The sequence below is a fragment of the Drosophila subobscura genome, chromosome O (genome assembly GCF_008121235.1).
Source record: "Drosophila subobscura isolate 14011-0131.10 chromosome O, UCBerk_Dsub_1.0, whole genome shotgun sequence".
NCBI classification, from domain to species: Eukaryota; Metazoa; Arthropoda; class Insecta; order Diptera; family Drosophilidae; genus Drosophila; species Drosophila subobscura.
This window is the reverse complement of record NC_048533.1, coordinates 12,199,673-12,213,450: the sequence shown is the minus strand read 5'-3', so window position 1 is coordinate 12,213,450 and position 13,778 is coordinate 12,199,673. Positions and strand designations below refer to the sequence as shown.

Genomic DNA, 13,778 nt, shown 5'->3' with positions numbered 1-13,778 from the left:
TGCTGCTCCACATTACCTTTCAGCGTACACCTGACCTGCAGCAAGCGTTTTCAAATGCCAAATGCTGCCTCAAAATTATTAATAATAAACATAATAAGACAGTCACAGCTGTTCAGGCGCGGTTTGCCCGATGACAGCGCACAAACGGCAGACACAAAATGTCTAATCCCTGAGACATTTTCAGCTTAATTACGTGTAAGCCACGAGGCAGGCAGCGGTGTGGGTGCTTCAGGTAAGTTTTGCCACACACAATGGAGCAGCTTTCGAGGGTTGAAGCATGCCACACATTTCAGGCAACACTTTTTCAAACATATTTCCGGCAGCAGCGCATTTCTGATGGTTTTTTGTGTGTACAAATATTTTATGGTCTAAAACGAAAAAAGGGGGAAAAAAGAGAAGAAAAACGAGGCTGAAAACAGACCCAGAAAGGGCTAAAAACTGAGGAAGGAGAATACCAATCAGCGTGCCTGGCCTGTTCGCTGGAACTCGTGCTTATCGTCAAGTTTTTCCTGATTTGCTTGAAGCTTTTCTTTGCAGTTTTCGGCCTCTGCCTGTGTGCTTTTCCTTTGAGACTTGTGCCGCATCTTTGCTGCGTGTCCTGGCATCCTTTTATTCTCGATTTCTCATTTAGGCCTGCCTGCCGCCTGCTGCCTGCCGCGGCTCAATTATATACATTTTGATGTGCCCCCACCCCAAAAAAGAACGCAAAATTTATGCGAACGTTCGTTTCGGTTTTGTTTACACAAGAAAAACGTGGCCCCAGCTCCTCTGCGCCCTGGCTGCTGCTTTTGTGCTTTTGCTTAACAAGTGGGCCGTGAACATGTCCTGCCCTGGTTTCCGCTCTGCTTTTGGGTCCTGCTGCCTGGCCTCCTCCTCCGCCCTGCCATCTTATTAATAGTTTTCCCATCGATCGCTAGCAGCAATAAAATATTATAGCCCCAAAACATATTTCAAACACGCTCGAATAAACTCCAAAATACACACAAAATGTGTTGCTTTTTGCTTTTTTTTTTTGGTTTTTTGTTGGGCAAACCTGCAGCAATAATTAACATGATTTTTGCGATAAAATTGAGCACCCCGTACCCTGCACTTTTATAGAAAGTTTCCAGAAAGTTTCGACCCCTTTCGTTGTGCTTTGCTGGCTTTGGGGGCTGTCGTGTTTTATGCTGCCCTTGACTGATATTATGACAGAGGGATTACTTTTGATGGCAGCCCATGAATTACACAGACAGACACACATACGGCTGCCTGTTCGCTGCTGTTCAGACACATAAAACTACAAATGTACAAATGTATCCATCGATGGATGGCTGGAGCAAAGGTGCTGCGAGTCCTGCTGCTGCTCCTCCTGCCTTCTCCTCCTTCTGCCGCATTCCATATATCAAGGGCCCAGGTCTGTGGGGTTCCTGGCGAAAAGTTTTATTACCCACAGCTATGAAAATTTCTCATGCTACTGGTTGTTGTTGCTTAGGCCAAAAGATGGGTTTTAAGTCAATGAATTGATTGATGTTTGCCGCTGAGAAACCCAAGCCCCCGTCGCACTGGCAAAAGTTGCAAATAAAAAAGGAAAAAGCCACACACACACACACATGCACACAAATTACACTTTTACGCTGACATTTTACTATTTGGCCACCCACCAGTCTGCCGCTCTGCCTTTGCATTTTCGGGGGCGGCAAAACGCACTAAAAAACCAAAGCTAATGGCCGTGAGTGCCAGCGAAAACTTGGCTACACTCGGCATTGTGGTTTGTGGCTTCTGTGGCATAAACTACAATATTTTATGTTCTATTTGCTGGCTTTGCCGCTTGGGTCAGAAACTTCAAACAAGCTGAAAATTAATTTAATGCGCAATTTTCCATGGGGGAGAGCAGAAAAAGAATCATTGTAAACGGCAAAAGTCATTGGGGCAAGCAAATGAAAATGTAAACTTAAGTGGCACACACACGCATTTTGTTCAAGCATTTTATGTGCAGGAAAAGAGCAAAAACTAAGGGGAAAAGGAAGAAAAATATATATGGAAAAAATAAGAAAAAGAAGGGGAAAAAGGCAAAAAAAAGTAAGCAAAAAATGCGAAAAAGTACAAAAAATAAAAGCGAGGAAAGAGCAAACGAATACCGAAACAAGCGGCAAACAAACACAAGCCAGGGGCACGGCGGGGGGCGCTGGAACTCTGTTGCTCTCGGGCTCCTCGCTCTCTCTATCCCACTCTCTCTCTCTCTCTCTTTCAACATATTTTATTTAACATTCTCTCTGCGTGCACTCGACACACATTCAGCGCTAGTTTTTTTTTTTTCGGACCACCATTAATGGGATGTGCCAGTTACGGCCATGGCTGTGGCCAAACCCCGCTCGAGCGAGCCTTCAATTAAATTCAAATTAAGGCCTGAGCCCTAAGCCCAAAACAGATGGCCACAGATTTGGAGCACACACACACACACAAACAGAGACACAGATATGTGTGCGTGCGACTTAAATGATGCCCCAATGACAACGCATAAATATTTCGTTATGGCACAGCTGGCGCGGCGCAAAGAGAAAAAAAAGACAGAAAACAGCAATCGAAATCGATGCCAGACTGCGGCGCTTCAATGCAAAACAAAAACACGTTTAAGGAGAGGCCAGAGAGAAGCATTTAGCATTGTTCCAAGTGTTATTTATGGTGCTGCGATAGTGCCACAATGCTGTGCACTTTGCTGCTCTTCATTTAAGGTCAATGGAGTCGCGGATCTTTAACCAATTGAATGAACTTTGCCGCTGCTGATCTGCTGATCAATTATGGCAAATAATAACCATAAATCAAAGGCATATCGGACTCCCATCTGGCTGTACATTCAGTGCCATTTGCAGCATTCAATTGACTTTCATTCTGCATTGATTTCACGCCCATCCAACGCCACGCCACTTTAATCGCTCAATCCAACCCAACAGCTGCCTTCTTTTTGGCACAAGCCAACTTCCGTCTGGTTAAGCCCCCTTTTTGGCGCAACAGAATCAGAATCAGAATCAGAATCAGTGGCATCCATCGGCTCGTTACATGTGCCACACACACACTGATAGCTGCTGGATTGTGGTTGCTCTCTCTCTCTCTCTCTCTCTGTGTCTCTCCCTTCCACATTATTCGATTCTTATTGTAATCGCATGAATATATTTCTCGCATTATAATGCTCAGCGCTTGGGCTTCCCAGTGGCTTGTTCTCTGCGCAGTCGTTGACTTTTTGCATTTTAAATATGTGCAAAGTCCCGCTCCCTCCCCTCACTGTTCGTGTGTGTCTCTGTTCGTTCAATAATTTCCGGCATGGCATTTTGAGTTGGGTTGCCGTTACCCTCACACACAGTGCGTGGCTCTGGCGCCGTTGCCAAATAGAGTGTAACGTCTGTGTGTGTCCCCCTGTGTGTGTGTGTGTGTATTGGGGCGACATCAACTTGAAAAAGTGTCAGCAAGCAAAGCCTTAAATCTCTGCCTGCCACTTTGTGTGTGCCAGTCCCCTCTCTGCCTCTCTCTTTCTCCCTGTATAATACACACCTCTTCCGCCTTGCCCTGCAGCGCGCTGCCAGAAAATCGCATTTGTATCACTGCATTTGGCATTTTTGCTTCTTCCTCGGCAATTTCTGCCGCCCAACAAACCGGAAGGAAGTAAGTTTTTAAACGCCAGCCAGCCAGGACCCAGTTTGCCCAGTTTTCCAGCTTCCAGTTGCTGACTCGCCTGCGGGCACGGCGGCTGTGTTGCTGACTGCGGTTACAGCAGGCCCCACAGCCACGCCCAGCCCTCACACTCCGCCTCTCTTACTCCCTTTCTTTCCTCCTCCTGCTCCCCTTTCTGCCTGTGCAGCCAACACAGTTTATTACGTTGCACGCGCGAATTGCACTGCTTCCAGTCAACGAACTGAAATCAGCCAGTCCCCGCCACCCAAACTGAATGCAGCGAAATTGGCCAGTGAATCCAACTGGAGCAGGCAGCTTAAAGGAGCAGCAGCCTCTGAGCTCGTAAAAGCCAAAAGGATGGATTTTAAATGGCGTTACGAGAGTTTCTCGCATCCATTTAGTTTATAAATTTACCTTTTTGGAGCAAACATTTTACTCGATACGTCAACTGCAAGGCAACTAAGCCAAAATGGCAGTTAAGCTTCAAGCGTTTCTTTTTCTCTTTTGAGTGAAACTTTGCCTCTTGCGTCAGGTCTTTGACAGGTCCTGGGCTGGGGCTGGGGCTGGGGCTGGGGCTTCCCACCACCAACCAAAACTTGTTGGTCTTCATTTGCCCTCCCCCCAAATAGGTATTCCCACCCTCGAAACGAGCTCAACTCATTACATCAAATTGTACCCTTCCGTCTGGCAAATGCGCCATGGTCCTCCGCCCTCCCTTGTGCTAGCAAATTGCCAGCCTTTGAGCCATTTAAATTAAATACACTTTAAACTAAAGGCTTAAGCTATAGACAGAGAGGGCGACAGCGAGGCGGAGCGACAGCGAGTCTTGGCAATTGGACAGAAATCTAAAGATTTCTCCGGCTAAAAAATCATTTAAATGGCTGTGGCAGGGCAGCTAAATGCGAGTCTAGATGTGGCTATAAATGTGACTGCGAGTGTGTGTGGCTATAACTGCGAGTCTGACTGGGCTTAAGATATATTTTACATACACATAACGAGCGCTGCCAGTGCCCGTTCCCCCCATAACCATTTTCGTTGCCGCTTGCCCGAGGAAATTTTCTTTGGTTTTCTTTTTGTATATCATTTTTTGCGGCTTTTTGGGGGTTGGCTTTTTGTATATCTATATAACTCTTTGCGGCTGTCTCTGTGTGTGTGTGCTGCTGGTGCGGATGTATGTGTGTGTGTGCGTCTGAAGTACAATATTTCGGAAATTACTTTCCACTTGGCAGCGAGTCCTTTTGTCCGGCAGGGGAAATATAAGCAAAAAAAAAAAACCAACAGCAAAAATTCACAGAAAGAAAACAAAGCAAGAAAAATCAAATGGAAATTTGAAAGAGGTTTCGGGGCTCCCTGCTTTTGTTTCGTCCTGCTGCTGGGTCCTGCTCCTGAGTCCTTCTTCTTAGGCTTTGTCTTTCGTGTGCGTGTGTGTGCCTATTGCGAGTACTTCTTTTTGGTGCCCCATCCATGCTCCGCTCCTTGTCCTTATGCCCCATTCATTCGGTGCTACATTTTTCCACTCTCTTTCTTTACTCGCTCTCTCCCTCGCTCTCGCTCTCTCTCTCTCGCTCTCCTTGTTGCTGTGTGTATTGGGGCTGGCTATGCTTTTCAGGCTGGCGCCATTTTGGCTGCCTGTGAAAAGTGTTGAATAAAAGCGTCTTGAGCCTATTATGGCCATAGCCCATATTTAGATGAGAGTGTGCGTAGTGTGTGTGTGTGTGTGTGTGTGTAGTGTTATCGTGCAATTTTTGCTTCCACCCATGACTTGCTTAACTTGACAAAAAAGCGTTTCCCCGACTCAAAGACCTGCCAATGCTGCCCTGATTTTGCTCTGATTTTGCTGTGCTGCCACTTAATTCCTCTACATCGAACAGATTGCAACAGGGCAAATCTCCTAAGTGTGCAAAAGCTGCCAAAGATGACTTAATGGAACAAGAGGAAGCCACTCAACTAGTGAGACAAGGAAAGAAGTGCCACAAAAGCGGAAGGTGCAGGCTGGAAGGCAGAGCAAAAGAGTTTTCTGTGAAATATTTTCAACAATTCTGTTTGGAAGTAGACTTCAGTTAATTTAATCAGTCAACGAATTTTGTGAGCTGTCATGCGAGCTGTTGAGTGCGCCAAAATAAGCTGCAGCAAAAGTCTCTATTTTATAGAAATTTTCTATAAATTTCCTTCACATTTCCCACACCTTAAACCTGCAATAAAATCGCATAAAGTACACCCTGCTGCACTTCAGCTTGAGTTTCCTCAAACATAAACCCACTACCCTGCTCACATTGATCATTAAAAGAGTTTGCTCCTCTGCTGGCTGTCGCTTTGCATAATGCGAAATCCATAAATAACCAGAAAATGCTTGAAACCACCCACAGAACTTCCACTTACACTCAGCCTTTAGTAGTTTTTATTTTTGTTTAAGCAGGCACATGCCCACACACTCGTACAATAGCTCGTAAATATATGAGTGGTTTTTCTTTCGTACATGACTGTTGTCCAATATGACACACATTCCCATGCACTCATGGCACACACACTCACGCGCATTTCCATACTCATACTTTTCAAAGTTTTAATAGATATACACATAAAACTTTTCACAATACATTTTCCATTCTTTTTTTCCTATTTCTTTTGCTATTTTTGTTCTATTTCTTTTGCCATTTTTGTTCTATTTCTTTTGCCATTTTTGTTCTATTTCTTTTGGCATTCAGTTTTAAGTTTTTTTCTTTAGTTTTATTTATGTTTTTTTCACAAGTTTTTCGGTTATTCGAGCAGCGGGCTAAGCTGGCTGTGTGGTTGTCCTCTCTTGTTGAGTATTTGCGTATAATTTTACAATGTCATACAAATTCAGGCAGCATCAATAGAAATCTTGAAGCGCTTCCTAAATATGTCTACGAATATGTACTCCCATCTATATAATATTTTCGCTTTACAAATGAAGCGAGAAGTAAGCACAAAAAAGGAGCAAGGCGAAAATTGCATGCAAAAACAAGCAACTGATGGGGGGGATAAATGTCAGCGTGGATGTTCGAGACGCACATCATGCATATGGGGGAAATGGCGCAACATTTTATAGTGCCAACTTATAAAAGAGAAATATACAAAAAGAAGGGCGTGGATTGGGGGGATGGCTGTAAGGAGCAAAACTTGTAGTTGATATGGCACGAAGCGGCCATAGAGAACGACAGAGAGCGAGTTCGAGTTCTTAGATTAACTGCCAAGCACCAAAAAAAAAACATGGAGAAAATGAAATGAGAGAATAGACAGCAAAGAAAATGTCGCAAGAGGACATTCTCGACGGAAGTCTGGTTGTCCTTGTCATCATTTTTGGATGCGAGCAAAAAGAGCGAAAAATTTCTTTCGCCTTTTTTTTGTTCTTGTCCAAAATGCGAAAAACAAGTAAACGGAATTTGACAAACAATTTCAATAAATTTCTGCAAATAACTGAGACTGAGACGGGAAGTCAGCCATATAGAGTGAGAGAGACAGAGACAGAGACAGTCACAAAATGGCGGCCAAGCAGTTCAAAACGAAATTAAGCAGCGAGGAAGGGCAGGAGCCCGGGCAAGCGGAAGGGATAACAAGTCGAATGTTGCGTTGACAATATTAGTTGATGTTCCACACACACACAGAGACAGACACACACACACACACACACACACACACACACACACAGATACAGACAGCGACTGGCAGCTAGCAAATGTTATTTCAAGACGAGCCGAAGGAGCGTTGTAGGGGAAGTGATGGAAACGGAAACGGGAGTGGAGAACATTGGTGGCCATGTCATATCGTAGTTCATTGGTTTGCCTGTCAGCTGTCAGCACGTAAGCCGCTACGCTGCGCTCCGCACCTCCGCTCTCACTCTCACACTTCATCTCTCTCCCTTCCTCCCTTTCTGCACATTTTGTTGACCAATCTTGCTTGCTCTTCTTCATCATTTTCTGCTCCTGCGAACATCCTGCGTTCGTTAGCTGAGGCTAAAGCTAAGGGCTATGCCCATCTGCTCTCTCTCTCTCTCTCTCTCTCTATGCCATGACATGTCAACATTTAACACTTTGTCCAGGACCTTCCTTCCAATTTTTCCTTCCTGCTCTGCTTGTGGCAAACTTTTCCTGTTTCACTCAAATCTATTTTTTTGTCCGCAAAAAATTTGTCACACGAGCAAAATGTTATCGAAAGCATATTACAGGGGACAGAGCAGCCAAGTGGCTTATGAATTACGAGTACATTGCATAAGAGTTGAAAGATAACAGAGGGGCGGAGAAAGAGTCGCTGGAAGATTGCTTCACTGAGGGAAAAAGGCGAGGAGGTAAACGCCTGAAAATATTTAACCCGAAATCAGCACACATCTTCCTTCTCCCAACTATCATTTGAGGCTACATCTACATTTGATTCTATTTCTATTTTTGCACTGACGCCTGCCTGCCTTTTGGCCATTTCTCGTAGTCAATTTTCTCTCTCTCTCTCTCTCTCTCTCTCTCTCTGTGTGCAATCAGAGATCGAAACTAGCTGGAGGCGGCGTCATGGCACTCCACTTGATTGGCAATAATAATCGCTGTGTTCCTGGCAACCCCGGGGCCAAAACGGAACCCAATCTGCCTCAAGTGAGACGCAATCACAGTGCCTCACAGCACACAGCACACATGAAGGCTCTAAACTACGCACACGAAAAACTGGAAGTGCGCCCATAAAAGAAAGTTGAACATTTTGTCATCGTTGTTAAACATAATTATGGTAGGGTGCGGCACGGGCATCGCTCCCTCAAATCATATAAAAATTTATATCTGAAATGCTGATGATGGGCGATGACAATGTTTGGCTGTGGGGCGAGGGCATTATGCATGGTTTATTTTTTACTAAGCCGCAGCAGGGACAGCGGCAGCAGCAGGCAGCGACAGTTTTCGCTACGTGAGCTTTGGCATCTATTTTTATGTGTTGTTACATTTTTATGTGCGCCTAATAGTATGCCATGTATATTACGTATACGAGCTGGAGCCGTAGTGTCAAGGCAGGCAGAGCGACTGCCTCTGCCTCTCTGCACAGGGACCTCGACTCTGTCGTTGGCCCCGGCCCCGTTTTGCTAAAATTAAACCAGACGTGGCTTTCGTCTCAGCAACACGTGCACTTTGGGCGACAATTGTTGTTGTTTCTGTTGCTTTTGCTGCTGCTCTTGATGAGCGCGAAAAATCACAATTTTTCCCAGCAGCACAATTTGTTGGGTTCGGTTTTCGGCGTTGCTGCAATCTCTGACTACAATGACAATGCTGACAGTCAAAGGCGCCAGCTTCTCTGTTATCCTTTTATGCATTTTAATTTTCAGCAAACCCACAGATAGAGCCTCAGCCACTACGAGCAGCCAGCAGCCAGCAGCCAGCACCCGTGGGTGTGTTTTTTTCCATGGCGATCATAAAAGCATCGCATTAGAAATTATACGACTGACTGTGAGGGTTTGTGAGTGTGTGTGAGAGTGTGTGTGTGTGTGTTTGTATGCGCGCGTGCGGTTGTGCTGGGGAATTCATTAGCACACGACCCAAAAGGCAAAGAGAGCGGCTGCCACGCTGTCGCAACTTTAAAGTGCCTGTTCCCCACACAGACATCCTGCCTGGCCCCCAGCGTGTGCTTATCATAAATTCATATGTAGAGATGTGCCGTGGCTGTAGGCCTGGTTTTATGAACATTTTGGGTGCATTAACCTGACAGCTAATGGGCAGGCGGGAGCACAGATTGAAGCTGGAGATCTCACGTAATGGAATGGTTTTTGTGGCAAAAGTTCTGGGAAGTGGAAGTGACTTGTAAAGTCGCTCGGGGGCTGCCGAAAATTATATAAAAATGATTTTTAGAGCCGTGCTGCCACTCACCGTTGCTGCTGAGAGCGTTGCATTGCCTACAAATGACAGGCCGTTGTGGTGTCGGCGTTGCCGTCGTACTGGTTGCTGCTGCTCCTCCGCCTGGCAATGTTGCAGCCGCTGCGTTGTCGCTGCGCCGCTCTCGTCGTCGCTGCCGCTGCCACTGTCGTCAATGAGCTGCTGAGTGGCGAGCAAGGGGCAGCTGCTTGCCACACCCACTACGGCCAACAGGCTGCTGCTGCTGCTGCTGCTGCTGCCGGTGTTGCTGTTGCCAATGCTTTGATTGCCGCTGCAATTGCAGTTGTTGTGTCCGCTGCTGCGCCGTCGTCGTCTACGATGTCGATGATGTGGATGATGCTGTCGCTGGCGCTGATTGTGACGACGGCAGCGTTGCTGTTGCGCTGCGGCGTCTATTTTAATGGCAGCAATGGTGCTGCTGTATAGCAGCACGCCACCTGCTCGCTTGTATCTAAAGGGAGTTGCACCTGCTACCGCTACCAGCTGCGAGTTGTAGCTGCCGCTCAATGTCGCTGTCGCTGTTGCTGTTGCTGTTGCTGCCACATGCCTCTAGCTGTTGCTCGTTATCAATGACAATTCGATGAACATGTTTGTCCGGTTTTGTTTATTTAGTGCTTGTTCTTTGGGCTTGGGCTTTGTTTTGTTTAAATTCCTGATTACGTTTTTGTTTTGTTTTTCTTTGCTATTTGTTATTTGTTGTTGCTGGCAGCACTATGTTATATTTTTGTTGAAACAATTCCAGTTTAGCAGTCTTGAATGTTGGCATGGCTGCAAAGCAGAAAAGAGGATACAAATATGAATAAATTAGTTTCACAATCAATTAGCATTGAAAATGGCCCCCAAATGTATGCTACACAAAATGAAATTAACCAAAAATTGCTGCCAAATGGTGGAGAACTTTTTCTTGGCACTCGTCCTATGCTGGCGTTGACTAAGGTCGCTGGTCTGCCTGTCTGCCAGATTATTGCCATATCTGCTTGCCATCAATATGCATATTTTACACAGCACACAGGCGACAGGGACGTTCTCGTTCATTCGCATGCGGAAGCGAATTTTGTGTGTAAATTATAGATTTTTCCACTGCCTGCCTGACAATTTATCGTATTTGAGTTTTGGCTGGCAATGATAATTTATATATGTAGCACACGACTGCTCTGTGTGTGTGTCTGTGTGTGTATCTGTTACTTGTATCTGTAAGTTGTGCCTGTCTGTGTCTGGCACAAAAAGGGGCCACACCCAGTTGACAAATTGCCAGCACAAATATTAAATAATTTTTTTGGGCAAGTTTTTTAAATTTTGCAACGAGACATTGCCACGAATTTATTTGCCACACTTTTCGCAAAAGGTAATTGATTTCTAGCTGAAGGAAATAATGACAGAAATTGTCCAACAAAAGCGGCACAAATTTATGTCCTTCCATTTGGCTGGCAGTCTATTAGTCTCCAGTAATGGAAAACTGCAATTAGGAGTCACAAAACAAGGGACAGAACTGAGGCGAAAAATGTGCAGTTTGAAAAATGCTAAAAAGGGTTTCAAATGTGAAATGCAAATGACAAAGCCAGAGCAAGTGCATGGGGAAAATGGATGGGAAAAAGAGCAGGAAAAATGGGGAAATGTGGAGCAGCAGGGGGTGGCTGAAATGCTGTACAAAATGCAACTCTTAATGAGTGCGCTGACATAAAAATAATTATGAATTAAAAGCAAAGTTGTTTAGCTTTTTTTTTGCATTTGCATTTGTTTTTTGTGTCTGGTTTTCATATTCCTTTTTTGTTGGCGCTCATAATTCAAATGCATGTTAAATAAATATGCAGCAAGAGCGAGACAGGAAATAAATGGAAAAAGCAGCAACAGAAAATGGGATAGAGCGAACGACAGGCAGACCGACAGACACGACAGACACGACAGACACGACAGACAGCCACAGTTGTCAACGAACTCGGCTGGTGGATCTGTGCCGGGTTCAGTTTGTTTCATTGTCTCCAGAAATGCGACGTCATCGTCAGACATGGACGTTGCCGTTGCCGTTGCCGTTGCCCCATTGCTGGCGCCCGTTGTCTGTCTGCATTTTCATTTGTGGCGCATAAAGGACAGCGCCAGGCAGCAGGCAAAAGAGCTGCCAGCAAATGTCCATCAACAACTACAGCCAATGGCAATCTCTCTGGGTGTGTATCTGTGTCTCTGTGTGCTGGTAGCATAAAAGAACAGCGAACAGTGAACTGTGGAGCAGTCGGCCAGTGGAATAGGCAGGATAGCAGCGAGATAGCCAGCGAGACAGCAGCAGCAGCAGCAGCAGCAGCAGCGGGCGCTTTCTGCTTTTGCTTTTTTTCTTTTTTAGCTGCAGTCTCCGTCGCTCGCTGCGGGTCAGCTAAGTGCAACGCAGCCAAACAATGGACACCCAGAAGTGGCACATAATGCACTCGAATCCTGTCTGTGAGTGGCTCAAAGTTTGTTGCTTAAAGCGCAGATTTAATGCTAGAGCACGTTCGGGGGTGCATCCTCAACGGGGGTGAGTCTTCAACTAATGAGTTGGCTCAAACATTTAGTTGCAGCAGAAGCTGCAGCGGAAGCATAAATTGCATTGTCAGAGACAGAGGAGTAGTAGTCCTGGAGCCACAGTTTGGCCATAAATTCGACAAAACAATTGCATGGCAACTGCGACCGCAAATCGTATTGCGACAGATTTTGCTTCTCAGTTATAAATGACGAGACAATTTGGTAAGTTTCCTGCTCCAGCGTCTCCTTGGAGCTTGATTCATTTGTGTATTGATCGGAGGGGCACCCTCTGGAAAATGCCAGAGAGAAATGTACACATAATATTTTCCGGCGCTTCAAACTTTATTTTATAAATTGTTTGCCCCGTCTGCTGCTGCTGCTGCTGCTGCTGCCTCCCGCCCATCCTCCCACGAATCGCTAAAATAACAATTGTGACAGCAACTTTTGTGCAAACAAACTTGCAACTTGCTTAATTTTGTTTGCGCTGCACAAACTACTTAAGCGTGCAACAATAAAATGTGGAAGACACAGACAAACGCACAACTGAAACAATTGTCGTCGGACGTGCCACGTTCTCGGCAGGATAATACATCAATTTCAAATTATTTACAGAACTTCGAGCTGCAGGCAGCGAGGCAGTGGGGCATTGGGCAGGCGTGACACTTGCTGGCCAATCTAAATAAACACTCGATATTCAATTTAGCAACGATTCATCAGCATATTGTGGCCGCGGTGGGGGTGCCGTGGCTGGGGCTGGGACTGGGACTTGAACTGCCAACAAAAGACGCTTCGATGGAGACCAAAAATCAACTTGAAAAAAGGCAAATATTTGCACAACAACAAGACGCTAAGGGGACAAAGATGTGACACACAAAGACTGACACACACACACACACACACACACACACACAGAACACAGAGCAATGTGCGTGTGTATAAAGAAGCATTTCTGTGTCAGTAGAAAGACAATGGCAACAGCGTGCCACAGCCTACCCCAGTGGAGTATAGAAAACAAAACCAAAAGCAGAACAGAACAGAACAGGGACGGGGACTCTGCTGTCAGAGTCTCCTGAGCAAGTGGGGAATTTACGTTAAAAACAATAACAGCAAAAAAAACAAAGCCAAAAGCGAAAATGAAAACGAATACGAACGAACGAAAAAAAGGAGAAGAAAGCAGGCAAAAGCCAAGCGCGACAAGCTGGAGAGAGGCTGAGAGGCTGTCTGACTGACTGACTGAGGGACTGACTGGAGGATGGCTGGTTGGCAGGAGGAGGACCTGCCAGGGCGACTGGCACAAACTGGGATAACAGGTCGGAGCGGCGCATTCATTAGAGCAAACGAGAAAAACGTTTGAGGTAATAATAAAATGGGGAAAATCAACACAAAAGCCAGCCAGCCAGCCAGCCAGACATGTGTGGAGCAAAATGTCGTGCCCCATTCGCATTTGCTTATGCGCAACACTAAATTGTGAACAAAAATAACATGAGAATTACAAGTTGGAAGGGTGAAGAATGAGGTGTAAGACGAACCAAAAATGCATGTAAATATTAAGCATAAAAAACAATTATAAGACAATAAATAAGATTAGAAATTTAAAAAGCTGGAAGTTCGTAGTGTTTCTAGCTGTGAGAGAAACCTTTTGCAGCCTTCAGTCTTTTCTGCAATCTTGCCATAAACTATAATTATATTGATAATAAATAAATGAAAATGTTTCTAAAATCTTTTTCAAATTTGAGCTATTAGATATTCAAATATTGAGATATCTAATAAATATTTATT

At 45.2% G+C, this 13,778-nt stretch overlaps 1 protein-coding gene across 1 annotated transcript in view; it reads right to left on the bottom strand.

Annotated features, from left to right (window-relative positions):
• LOC117897016 (acetylcholine receptor subunit alpha-like 1) overlaps positions 1-13,778 on the bottom strand; it is a 70,340-nt gene that overhangs the window by 41,679 nt on the left and 14,883 nt on the right. Inside the window, exon 3 of the mRNA XM_034805587.1 lies at positions 9,501-9,960. The gene's annotated coding sequence lies outside the window, so the exon portion shown is untranslated. The remainder of the gene's footprint in view (positions 1-9,500; positions 9,961-13,778) is intronic.